Genomic DNA, 14,012 nt, shown 5'->3' on the forward strand with positions numbered 1-14,012 from the left:
TTTCAGAGATTCAAAAAACTTCTTTACATCTGATAGCAGTGGGTTTGTGTTTAATAGCACTGATGGATTTCGCCGCTCCCTGTGCAACTGGGCATGTGAATTTTTAGCATCAAGAACATACTGCAGCAGAGCTAAATAGCTTAACTATGTGCTGTGAGAAGAACCACTTCCTCTTGCTTGTTTTCAATCTCTTGATAATTTGTGCATCTTCTCATTCACCGTCTGTTCCAAAACAAGAACTATCATACTCCGTTTACCTTGCCTCAAGCAACTCACAGAATTAGTTTTCTCCCTTCCTAGCTTCAGTTCAATTTTGTTCTAATCCTAGTCTATCAATTCTTTTGCAGAGGTTATTCCACAGGCTTTAGCGTTCCTCTCACCCTCTTCTATTCATTTTCTGGTTTGCTCTATTCTACTTTTTCAGGCCAATTTGAGTTTTTTTCACTACTATTGTGCACTGACAATGTTTTCAAGCAATACTTTACAGTTGTATAACATTCCATCATACTGACCTAACCCCAGAATGAAGACTAATGAAAAACAGTCCATGCATGCACATAAACCACCTAATCTCAGCCTGTATGAAGCAAGAGGGGATATATTAATCAGCTGTGCCCCATATGGTTGTGTGATTCCAGAGTCTCACTCCTAAAGGGATTGCCAGCATAAAAAAAAAAAAAACCCACACAAACATGCTTTATAGTCCTCCTGTCTCCACAGTATCCTAATCTGACTCCTAACTGCTCCTAGATTAAAGAAATTAAAGGAAAACTAGAGCAGACAACTTGTCTGAATTTAACTGCAACACTCAGCAGTAAGGAAAGATTTATGCCCATTACTTTGTTCACTTGGCACATTCTCAACCATCATTGTACAAACTCAACAAGTGATTTAACTCTAAATCACATAATACAAATAAAAATCAACCTGTCAACAGAATTCCAGCAGAAACCAGTGATGCTTAAACCATGGAGAAATATATCAGAGAATAATCAATAGGATAAGAGCTTACAGAAATGGAAGATAAGCTGTTTACTAATATTGCAGCCCCTTTAGCTGTAACAAAATTAATGCAGATTCATTAATAGTTTAATTTAAAGTCTCCCCAATAACAGACCAACTAATCCTTAACTCTGTGTTTTTAAAATAAATCTGCATAGATGAAGCTCCCACAGCTAAATACAGGGATCTCAGATGCAACACATGGTTTGAAAATACAAAAATTTAGAATTGTTCAGTACTAGGAAGTGGATGCAAAAATGTCATGTATATAGATACAAGCCTTGGTTACAATTTAAATCTATGCTATCTAAAGGAGCGCAGTTGCCATACCAATGCATTTCAGAGCAGTTTATTTTATTCAGTTTCTCCCAAGAGTAATAAAGTAGAATTTTGACAGTACTTAAGGATCCACTATTTCAAGCTGGAGCCTCTTTGAGACCCTGTGTTGTTGTTGTCTCCTTAGTTATAACAGTAAAACTTCTGGGGCTGACTACAGATGAAACTACACAAACCACTGGTTTTGCCATGACCCTCCAAAACTTTTAATGATGGATCATTTTGGTGATCCAGTTGGCAATGTGATCTCATGAAAATTTTCCCAAATGAAGGAACTACAGACTAAAGCAGACAACGAGCAAAATTTCCACCAGCCACATATTAGCAGCAAGCCAAATTACAGCCTGAGAAAAAGCATTTAAGAAACAGTTATATCACAGAAAATATTTACCTGTCTTTTCATTCACATTATGCTAAATCCCTGATAAGTCCATTTTTCAGCATTAGATTTAGGTTTTTCTAGTTGGTGAGTTAAGTAACGATTTAGCTGCATTTAATCCATGTGGCTAATTATGGTTCTAAAAATGCATTTCTCCCTAATTATACCAGAACTGAGCTACACCCTCGATACTCATTTTATGCAATGTAGACATTTACCAGTAAATAAATTCAGAACAGATCCTTCTTTCCACAGAAGCTCAGATACCTATCCCACAAAATACTGCAAATAGCCCCTAATAGAGATCTGCAGGACCTGTTTTGTAATGTCGCACGCATCCTATTAAGAAGCTTAACAACAGTACTGTGATTCAACCATCTTTAAAAGATGGATGAACAGATGTGTTCATAAAAAGGAGCATGTTTCAGAAACACTAGTTTTTCTTTAAGTCATTCACCCTATTTAAAATTTCCATTAGATTACACACTGTGTGTAAGACCAGCCTAGTACATCTTACCCTAATGTGTGTATTAGCTTACTTTAGAAAATGAAGCTTCATGGTCCTATTTAAACAAAATGTTGAAAAACTATCAGTGCAAAGACTTCTCTGCATCAGCAGTCTAACAGACATAAAAACTGAAGTAATCTTCACTGGGACTTGTCCATCCACAGACAGCTAACAATTCCCGTCTCCCTTCACGATAAATGGAGATTCAGTCAACACAGATAAGAGTCTGTGATAAAACAAATCGTGCCCTAAAGCAGATAGTCAAATAGATCAAATGAATCATTTCTTAAAAGCACATGCTTTCATTTTCTCTAACAGGAGTTTACATTGAATAGTTCAGTGGATGCACACATCTACCAGATAGATTAAAGAAATTTTACCCTGTTTCTCCTTTTGGTCCCTTTTGTCTCAGATAAGTAACAGCATCTACACCAATAATTTATTTACTACATAATTGTATGTTGAGAGTAAGACTTACGTTGTTAGTGTTCCTAGAAACACTAAATCCAAAATTTGACATAAACAGTATATGGAGATTCAGAAGAAATTTTTTTCTCCACTATGAAAAGAATTTGTACAAATTGTCAGAATCTGAGAGCAAACTGAAGGACAGATTAACTCAGTAAATAAACTCCAAGTATAATTTTTCACATTTTTTCCAATATTTCCTCCCAAACAGTTGAACTTGTTACTGTATGAGCCACTACTTGCGCTGTTACTGTTATTGACACTTCACTGATGTGTCAATTCACCTTCCACCAGAGAGTTTTTTATCACCTTTCTTCTGGTATAAGGGAGCACCAACACACTAGAAGCAGGTAAAGGCATTGCAAAAGTGACATGTGAAGAACTCGTACACTCAATGCATATCACATGCCCTGAAAACTTATCACTACTCAACTCCTCCAGCATATTTCAAACTTATTAAGCTCCTAGTACCCATTATTTCTGGAATATACAAGACTCAACATGGCACTCAGGATCCCAGTAAAGCGCATTCTCCATCTGTTTGCACACAGAGGTGTCACGATGCAGCAGAGCCCTTCCTCCTCCACCTTCCTATGGCCTAAGCCTTCACAACTACCATTCAAAGGTACTCAAAGAAATCATGACAATCTGCCCTACAGCCATTTTGTACATGCAGCATTTTTGGGGGGGCAGAGGAAGACACAATTCACAGAGACAGCCGTGTTACAACTCAGCCCTTATATATGCAATGCCCTCTAAAGCTTTATTTTCCACTTTACATGACTGCACCACAGCATACACACACACACTGTCCTTTTCACTGATGACAAACCCTATAAATTCTCCTGTTCCCAGTGAGTTCCACAAGGTGTACATGCACTTCTTTCATTTTCCTGTTAGGTCTCATTGTCTGTATCCAGCCCATACTGTGTTACAGAAATGCCAAGATGTATCAGCAAACCTCTCTACTCTTCAGCATTGGCTACCTTTAAGATGATGAAGATCATGATGAAGAGTTACCAAGTAACGCTGTGTCATAAACACAAAAAGAAGAATTAATATGCAAAATTTAACTGCACTCCTTAGTTTTAAACAGTCTATAGAATTTTGCTCTGAAAAGATGTAAGAGGTGCCAATTGCTGATGAAGTTCTGCCATTCTAAACATTTAGGAAATCTCTAATGTAATGGTCAAGTTTCATTATTTTAGAATGTATTGCAGGCATTAGAGCTACTGATGTCTAACCTTAACTCTTCTTAGAATTGAAGTAAAAGCACAATGTGAACAAGAATTCTTCAATTCTAAGGTCCATTTTTCAGTGAACAGCCAGTAGCAGAAATATTTGGCAGGTCAATAAACTAGATAAAATATTGCTCCTGGACAAACAAAATGTTGGAGGATGGGAAGGGTAGCGCTATTATAGATTTGAGAAGAAAAAAGTTACTAACAGCATTTTGTAACAGAAAATCATGAGAGCCTGCATGATCTGATGTCTGAGAGCAAGGCACTTTGAGGTAGATCCAATGCACAAGAAGAAGAAAATGTAAAAGATACAATGCATGATTCAGGATACCATCAATTAAAGAACACATTTATTTCTTCCACAAGGAATTCCCAAATTTTCAGACCTGCAGATTGCTGTCTATCATCTATTTTCTTAAAGATTAGAGTAGTCACACAGAACATCGACAATTTTCCTCTTTCACACGGCTAAGCTGTGGTGAGTGATCTGCAGAACACTAGCAAAGAGCAAAATAAAATTTGAGAACTGTATTGTAGAAACTCCACATGATAGTTGTTATCTGTGTGAGAATCACTCTCAATACAGACAACTTAAAGAAGTCACTGGATCAGAATTGGTCTTTCAAGGTCATATTAACAATCAAGTATGCTTATTTCCTTTTTCTTTCCAAGCAGGTGAATGAGAAAAAACACAGACTACACTGACATACAGATTACAAAGCAACAGTAAAACAGTTAAGGTTATAATTACACACTAGACACCAAAGCTATTAAGAGGACAGATGCACTAAGACTGATGGAACTGTGATCCACTGGCAAGTCCATCACTGGTAGTTACTGGCACTGGTTCCAATTGTGAAATATGTTAAAAGCCCAAAGTACTTTCACAACCTTGCTGATAATTCGCTGCAGTTCACAAGGTACTTTCCATTTCTAAGAGGAGGTATTACACAAGACAAATACAAGCTGCCCTATGGATTTAAGAACTCAGCAATAGCTTTACACCATTTAAAGTCCTCATACCAGTCACAGCTCAAAAGTAACTAATCTCATGTTGTATCTGTTTTCCTCTTATGCCTTCCCTTGAAGGCCAGCATCTGGCATTTCATGTCTAAAGAAAAAAAAGCAAGAGAGACACTACCCTGTTTACATACCAGAGGCTTTGGCAACACAGCACTTAAGTTCTGAAGTTGCTCCTGAAGTACTATTGTATGGAAAAATACCAGATCTTCCTGAATAGCCACATCTCATAAATGATCTTCTTCGTAGTAATATGTGATAACATCTTTAAAAAGACTTGTTTCAAGTTTTGTGATATCTGCTAGGACTTTCTGTATCTGTAAATCAATCATAAAATTTTGTTCAGACCCTGTGATGTCATAACACATAGAAAGTTAAGTTTTAACTGAAATTCTCATGTTTTGCAGTTGCCACTAACAGAAATTTTTTTTTCTCAGCTACAGAAAATTAGCATGGATATCTGAGTTACAGACATCCATACATTTAACCAATCAAGATCTGGTATTTCAGTCAACAATTGTATAAGCAACAGAGATAAGTCATGGTAGTTGGACACCCCAGCCCAAAATTGTATATTTCCAAGTTTGATAAACACTATCCAAGATTTTTGAAGACTTTTAATATTCTAATCACATCATATTTTCTTTTTCTTCTTTTTTCTTCCCCAAGATAACTAGGAACATGAAACTGATGCTGAAATATTTTGCATATCTAGGAAACATACTGCAGGAACTTTGCAGAAAGCCGGTAACTCAGATTTCTCCACCAAACTAAACTCTTTTAGAGAAGCTATTTCATATACTCCATGTTCACGAACTCTCAGAATTGTTTCACCTTTTTCAAATGTCTATTTATTAACATTACCACATAATTTTGTCATGCCAGGTAGTGCAGCCAAGACCATTAACAGGAGCTTTAAACATTAGGCCATTAATCAATGAACACTTCAGTGTGGATAGCATTTCAATGTTTTAACACCTAAATCTTTGTTGTGCTCGAATTCAGAAACAAAAACATGATTTTTTTCTGCATCAAGGGAGGTGAAAGTATCATACGCCACCTCAAACACAAGTATTCAGATTCAAGTATGTGTGGATACTCTTAGTACCTATTACAAGCAATAACAATTTCTATCAAATTTCTTAATACCTTCACGGTCAAATGTCAGATAGCTTTGTTTGTTTCGCAATACATGTGGTAACATAAAATTTAAGCACTGAACTGACTTAAGTTGCCGGTCTGAGACTGATGTTTTCTACCTAGGATACAAACTGCTTAAATCTTGATACACAGATTTACTCCAACCTACAGTTACTCAGTTTCAATAGCTTACTCTCATTTATCCTAAATTAGTCAGGAACAGCCATACACCTGAAATTCGCCACACTTTAACATGAACTAAGATAATAAAAGTCTAGGCTATCATCTCTCCAGTAAAGTCCAGTCAGTAACTAGATACGAGACTGTTGCAGAAAAGCCCAGTGATACATAAAGAAAACAGGCTGTCAAATACAGTGCAACATTTGTGTCTCAGCAGTGTTGTAGAATATCACTACAATGCAGGGATTCCGTTTTTCAGAAAGCGAACATGCTCCGTTTTATACTTTGCAAGTATAATTATTTCTCATTAAGTTCTTAATACTGGTGACTCAATCAACTTATGTGCTCGAGAACTCTGCCAGGGTGAGTTATCCTAGAATTTTAAGAGAATATACGTGTTTTTTTTTCAAATCCTCTTAAGCTCTTACATAATACTGTTATGTGTATTAAAACAGGTACTTTATTATAGCAGCTGCAGCATTTCAGTTAGGTGCTTGAAAATAATATGACACAGAAGATGGGCAGAACCTCACAGGCTACTAAAGTTAAGAGCTTATGCAATTTAATATGACTATATTAATCATAAACAGCAGCTCAACCCCACATCCCTGATCTGAACCATGTTTCATTGGTTTCTTATTTTAAGATGTAATGAGAAAACACTATACTTAAGTAGGAATGGACAAAGTTCAGCAATAAGCTTTACAGCTACAGCATCAGTGAAATTTTGAAAATCCAAAAAAGGAAGTGCATTCTTTCACAAGAGACACATTGTGAGGAAAAAACCTCGCTGCACCAGGATACTGTGCCCTTGAAAGCAAGGCAGGGCAAGCAAGACGAAAATGTTACTTTGGCATTACAGCTGCCAGTGGGATAAAAGGGACAATGACACACCGAAAGTTTAGACCGCAAAAGAATTATTCAAGTATGATTATAAGGCAGTTAGAAGAGACAAGGTTGATCAGAACAACACACAAGATAACTACTGCAAGTAAAAAAAATATCTGCAGTAGCATATTAGTGTGCACACCCTTAACATGTTATTTCTTTAAAATAATCAGAAAGCAGACTATTTATTACAGTGCAACTACCCATATCACATGACAGCATCAGTTCTCATAGCAGGATGATTCAAGGAACAGCAGTAACCTGTAGAGTGTCCAGCACTCAAACTCTACTTTCTTGCTTCTTAATTGTGTAAAATGAAAACAAAAACCATAATACAGTAAGTACACTTCAGATGCAATTCTTCCTTTTCCCTGTTTTTCATGAAAACCTCAAGTGTGGATCATAAAGATTCTCTTAAAAGAGACAGATGAACGTGTTGTCTTAGATGCTACCTTGCCTACCAGGCAAAGCTCCAGCAGTCAGGTGAGCTTCTCTTTCCAATCACCTGAAAAAACCATGTCATCATTCTACCATTTTTCTGGTCATTTAGGATATTCAGGAAAAATAAGAGACAAGACAGGACCTTCTCCTCCTTAGTTTTCATTACTAAGTCCTCTAATCTGGATGCTGTATGCATTACAAGTAAAAGGGGCAGATATTAGTCTAGGTAAACATTTTGACACAATTCACAAGGTAAAATTTGATTGCACTGTTTGGCAATGGTTGTTGGTTCTTATGCGTTTCAGATTGCTTCTAAGGATCAGTAACAGTACAAAAACAACCACAAGCCAATTTCCCACTGTGATATATCTGCCAAAAAAATCCCAGCATTCCTTAACCCAGTTCATAATGGTGCATGCCTTGAAAGAAATCCTTAATTCCAACACAATAAACATTTGCTAGTAAACACCTCTCTACAGATTTAACTTCGCAGAGATTTGTTAAACTGGTCCTTCCCCAGAGCCTGAAGATCTAAATATATCCATAATAAACAACTCCAAAAAAGCAGGAGATATGACTAAGTAGTGACTGCACTACAGAGGGCAGGCGTAAGCATATTTGCATGCACTTCATTCATGCTAGATGGCTTAAAATCATACAATACGCTTCAGCTGCTCCAGTAACTGCAATGGTACCAACCGAAGAAACCACTGCTTTGCCCTCATCTGCTCATAACAAGCTCTTGGAAGTGAGATGATCAATAACAAACTGTCTATGAATAAGCAAAAACCCAAAGCGTGTATCCCACATAAAGATTTCTCCTTCGCAGGTATACTAATATCTCTTACCAACAAAAATATCCAATCTGAAAATAGGTCACTTTTGTCACCAACCATCCTCTGGCCAATATAAGGGGTTTTGCCCTAGTGGATGCTCTCCAACACTTTACTCGGTCTACTAACTAGAAGAAAAATAAATAAATAGAACCACAACAAAACAAATAAAGCCAACCACACGTATCTGCCCTTCAACTATTACCAAGACTGCACATCGGCTACCTTTAAAAGTAATCTTCCATTAATTTAAGCACCTGGGTGCCAAAATTCAGGTGACAGTAAGCACAAAGACCTTTATGCGGGACCTTGCTAGTTGTTCTACCGATTTCTATACTAATCTCTAGGCAGTGAATTCAACGCAGTAAGTGTACTGACAGCAGCAAGGCACGTACTGACAAAGAACGAGGGATACTTCCAGCCTCTGTCAGGAGGGGCACGCTCCAGCCCTGGGCACAAGGAGAATAAGGAAAACCTGTTGGCTACGCACCGGATTCCGAGGGGCGAGATGCACCGTCATTCCCTAAAAACGCACCCGCGGCCGGACCGCGGGGCTCTCGCCTCGCTTGTTTATTTTTTTTTCCCTTCCCAGCAACAGAACACAGGTGGCGGAGCCGGCGCGGGCAGCAGCAGCAGCGGGGGAGTGGCGAGCACACCGGTGTCACTCCGGTCACACGCGCGGGGCCGGGTGTCACCGCGGTCACACGGGGCCGTGTCGCACGGACACTCCGGGGGCACGTCAGGCTCCCGGGAGCCCGCCGTCCCCGCACGAACACCCGCGTCCGGGGAGCCCGCTGATCCCGCATGAACACCCGCATCCCGGGAGCCCGCAGAAACAACCGCTTCTCCCCTCCCTTCCCCAAGCCCTCCCCTCCAGCCCCGCTGGCACCGACACACCGACCTTCGGCGGCGGCCGGGAAACGTCCCCTCACCGCCTCCTCCTCCCCCTGGGCCGAGGCCGCCATTGGGCTCGGCCGGCTCCGGGAGGAACGGGAAGGCGCAAGGAGGGGGAGGAAGGAACCCACCACACCCCACCGGCCCAGCCCGAGCCGAACGCGGCCCAACCCCGCCGGCAACTTACTGCCCGCAGCGGCAGCGGCGTCTCCTCGGGGCGCCGCGCCCCGCGCCGCCCCCTGCATGGGCAGTGCCCGCCGCGACTGCCCTCGGGAGCGGCGGCGGGGACGGGGAGCTCAGCGGGAAGGAGGGCCAGAGGAGGACACGCAGAGGGTCCGAGAGCCCAGCGGGGATGGTCGGGGGGGCTGCGGCGGCTCGCGCCCCTCGCCCGCGCTGCGCTCGGACGGGACCCGGCGCTGCGGCCGCTGCTGCTGCGCCTCCGAGTCGCGACTGACAACAACGGCCGCGGCTCGCGCGGGGCCGCGAGGAGCGGGGCGGGGCCAACGCACGCCCGCGCGCAGCTGCGCCTGCGCCGCGCGGCGGGGATGGGAGGGGAGGCCGCCCGCCAAGCGCAGTCACGGCGAGGGCCAATGGCGGCGGTGGGGCGGGCAGGGGACGGGGCGCCTGAGGGGAGCGGAGCGGAGGGCGGCGGGATCGCCCGGTTTGGTCCGCCCTGGGCTTCGGTTTCGTGGGTGTCCTGAGCAATTTGCCTTAGACATGGGAAAAACAAGAACGGAGGGCGAAGTGCTGAAGGTCTGAGGAGAGGATGAAGAAGCCCGCGCGTCCGCCACCTGCGTGGCGGCGAGTTGGCGGCCCCCTGTCCCGCTTGGAGGGCTGTTTAAAGTCGTGAAAGGGCCACGCCTGTGATTCATAGGTGGAAATAATAGCATAGAAATGGGAGTATAGCTATCACACAATCAGATTGGAAAAGACTTCCGAGATCATCGAGTCCAACCCGTGACCGAACACCACTGTGCCAACGAGACCATGGAGCTGAGTGCCGCGTCCAGTCTTGCCTTATCCACCTCCAGGAACGGCGATTCCACCGTGTCCCCGAGCAGGCGTCTGGTGCTCCTTATGCTCTGGGTAGCGATGGGTGTGAGGGCAGCGGGACACGCTGCTATTGGGTTCCCCTGTGGTGGGAAGGGTGGGAGCACAATGAGTGGCGGAAATCATCTGGAAGCAGGGAGCGTGAGAGGAAAGGATGGCACTGAAGTTAGTAGGAGTAAACAGGCCGAGGAACGAGGCTGGCAGGAGTTTCAGTTTCCCTGAACACATACACCTGGCAGAGCATAGGTTCCCTGGACACGGACCCGGCTGTTCGGGTAGTGAAGGCGAGGGAAACACCTCGGGTGGTTGCACTAAGGAAGCGTTCTGGCTAAGGGATGAGCAAAGCGGTTGCTCGGAGCATCAGAAATAATACAAGAATTTCCTCTGAAGATCAAAAAAGGAAAATCTTTGAATAGCCAGGGAATTAAAAGACTTGAAAATGGCACTTTGAAAAAGTGCCATGTTTTGGGTTTGTTTTTTTTTCCCAATAGAAATGGCCAATCAAGATATATAGAGAGAGAATACAAAACCTCATTATACAGCTAAGCCTAATTTTAAGAAAAATTTTGAGAAATGCTTTTCAATTTTTCCCATGCTTTGACAAGATTTAGATGTCATTCTTTTGTTAATAGCTTATGTACAGCAGAGGCTATTGACTTAACCTGGAATTTTTTAGCTTGAAACTTATTTTTGTGAATACACTAAGCCAGAAAATACAGTTCAGGGAATGACTAAACTAAAGTAGTGTAATCATATGTAATGAAAAGGACATAATGATTTTGTATTTTAAGGTTTCAAAAGGGAAATAAATTTTAAAATACATGAAGATTTCAGGATATATTTAGTCTGATCACTGCCTCCTTCAAGAATGAGAATTTCATTATTTTGGTCATAATTTAGACCACTCTGTGGTCTAAATTCTCCACTCTCCAATCAGGCTTGATTCTCCACTTTTACACTATTCAGGCACCAATAAAACACAACTGATTGCTGAATTTACGAGATGTATTTGATGTAGGAGATTGCAATAACCAGCCCATCACCTGTGTCTGCCTGATTATCACTGATTTCTCAAGTCTGAGTTTGCACAAGTGTGTGATATGCACCACTTGGATTTCCGAGCCTGCTGTGATCAGGTGATGCCTCATGCTTACTGTGTTGTAAAGCTTAAATCTAGATTCCATCACTCTAGTTAATAATAATAATTACGTACTTCCAGGGGCTTTTTTGCTGGCATGTTGAAGAAGGCACATCTCACAAAACCAAATGATCATTCAGTTCAGTGCCACTAAGTCTTTCTTTGCAAAATATTTTGGCATGAAGGACTTTTTATATCAGCTAGAAATCACATTATCATCTATTGCACTGCCACACAGGATATTGCATTCAGATATGCTCAACTTTTCCATATGTTTGCTTATGTGGGAGAACAGGTGGGTGGAAAAGGATACATTTGCAGGAAAAAAAAAATTCTCACCTGCAACACAGCTATTTTGAGATACCATACTTAGGGTCACTTGTGCAATACAACAGCTCTTTTACTCAATGGGATGAGTCTTTTTAGATGAGTATGTGAGACCAAGAAGAGGGTCAAGAGTACATGCTGCACTTAAGTGGAGAGAACAGGGACTGGAAGGAGTCTGACAGTCTGTAGTGGGATGGAATTGCCTGTTTTCAGGCAGCTTTATCACTGTTTACGCTAGATCACATACTTCTGGGGTGAGACCAATGCCATTCCCCTGACAAGGTAATATAAATCTCCTGTCACATATACAGTCACTTACACTGGGCTTTGTCTTCAGTGACACAGGGCCTTGTTTGTGATTTGTGGGGGTTTCTTTACAGTGAAAACGTAATGAATATACCTATATATTGCTATATACCTGTGAAATCACGCAAGCTGCAGCGAGGTTGCTGGGGATGTCTGCCCTGTGCTGCTGCTTTTGGTTGGCCTGGCCTGGTTTACCCTGCAATAAAAGTGCCGTGCCTTGGTCCCCACGTCAGTTATAAAACAGGACAGCTAATACATGATAGCTGTGCCACAGCAAAACACACCTCACCTGTCAGTCATTAGCCTGAATGTATTTGTCTAGGGAAGGTGACAGCTACAGCCTCATGCATCTGTTTGAAGGATTGCTCATGGCATACGTGCATCCAAATCAGACCATATGACATTCCTGCTTGCTAAATCCAAGCATAATCTACTACAGGAAGAAAGTGGTAGATCATATTGGTTTTTACAGAATACTTGCTGGCTGACATTAGAAATAACCTTGTTTTAGATAAAATACAAAAAGTTTAAGCCATCTGTCAAATGTCTGGAGTGTATAAGCACGTGTGTGTGAAATTGTTAGTCTACAGAATTTGAGAAGGGATATGTTCTTTAAAAGATGAATCATTACGGTTCACCTGTTTCAAAAATTAGGCTAATACTTAATGTAAGTTATTTTGCACCTTTCCGAAGAGACGTGTTTGAAATGCAAAGTAGTGCAAGAAAATATTGGGATGTTTCAAAATGCTTGAGGCTTAAATAATGACTTTGGGCCAGCCTTTGTGAGTATGTCCATTCTCCCTAGTCATTCCCAAACCCACTGGTCAAATCTGAATTAAAGGGGTAGATATTTCCAGAATTACATGTTTTCAGAAGTGTCATGAAACTAGGCCTATGCAGCAAATAGTAACCTTACCTGTACTCTCTGTACACTAAAAGCTGCAGTGTGAGCTCACCCTTCATTAGTCACAGGAGAATCTGCATGGATGAGAGTGGCTTTTTCCCCTCAGGGTGGAAAAAGCTTCAGTCAAAATTCACACTTCATTAGACACTGGATAATCGGAGCATGAGGCTCAAATCCATAGGCCTCATTAGTTCCCTTTCATTATTAAATTATTAACAGTTTCCCTGACAAAGCAGAACAAAGCAGCTGCCTTTGGACAGATATAGAAGAGTACAATTAATTTATACTGCAGCTTATGGAGGACGTTCAGATCCGTACATTTCCATGATCAGGGGAGGTAACTCAGGTTTCTGGGCTGATGCTGAAACTGCTGGAAATATCCAAAGGTCAAAGCTGTATTTTAAGATTTGCAAATAATCCCAAGGGCAACAAGAAGAACTTCTGCCACAGCTCCAAGAGTAAAAGACTGGAAACAGGAAACGTGGTCTTGTTCCTGAATGGGGCAAATGATCTGGCAATGGAAACAGATGAGTTTGTGGCACCCAGAGCCACTTTTGCCTCAGGCATATCATCAAGGTCTCCCAGATCTCTGGGCTTAGAGATTCATGGAGGAGAGCTGCCAGCAACTGGTGAGGATCAAGTCAGGGTTTACATGGGAGAATTTGGCCCATGAACATTCATGGGATCAACAGAGCTGTATCCCAGCTGTTGAGGGAGCTGTCTGGTTTCACTGCAAGTCTGTGCTTTTATCTTTGAAAGCTAGTGGGGACTGGAGTCTCCACAACCATTGGAGTGCTCTCCGATGACTCTTGAAAGAAAGCCCAGTGGGAAACTGTTAGCTGATCAACCTCACTGCAGTCCATGAGAAAATCCATGTCCTCTTGGAACACTTTCCTGAGCACAGGAAGGAGGAAGTGATCAGGAACAGCCAGTGTGTCTCACCAACTTCATTGCCTT

General features: G+C 41.8%; 1 protein-coding gene across 1 annotated transcript in view; it reads right to left on the minus strand.

The window, feature by feature from the left end:
* The window catches only part of SNRK (SNF related kinase), a 39,280-nt gene extending 29,560 nt beyond the window's left edge, over positions 1-9,720 (minus strand). Inside the window, exon 1 of the mRNA XM_033053505.2 lies at positions 9,518-9,720. The gene's annotated coding sequence lies outside the window, so the exon portion shown is untranslated. The remainder of the gene's footprint in view (positions 1-9,517) is intronic.
* Between the last annotated feature and the right edge of the window lie 4,292 nt (positions 9,721-14,012).

Source organism: Catharus ustulatus, chromosome 1 (assembly GCF_009819885.2).
Source record: "Catharus ustulatus isolate bCatUst1 chromosome 1, bCatUst1.pri.v2, whole genome shotgun sequence".
Classification (NCBI taxonomy): domain Eukaryota; kingdom Metazoa; phylum Chordata; class Aves; order Passeriformes; family Turdidae; genus Catharus; species Catharus ustulatus.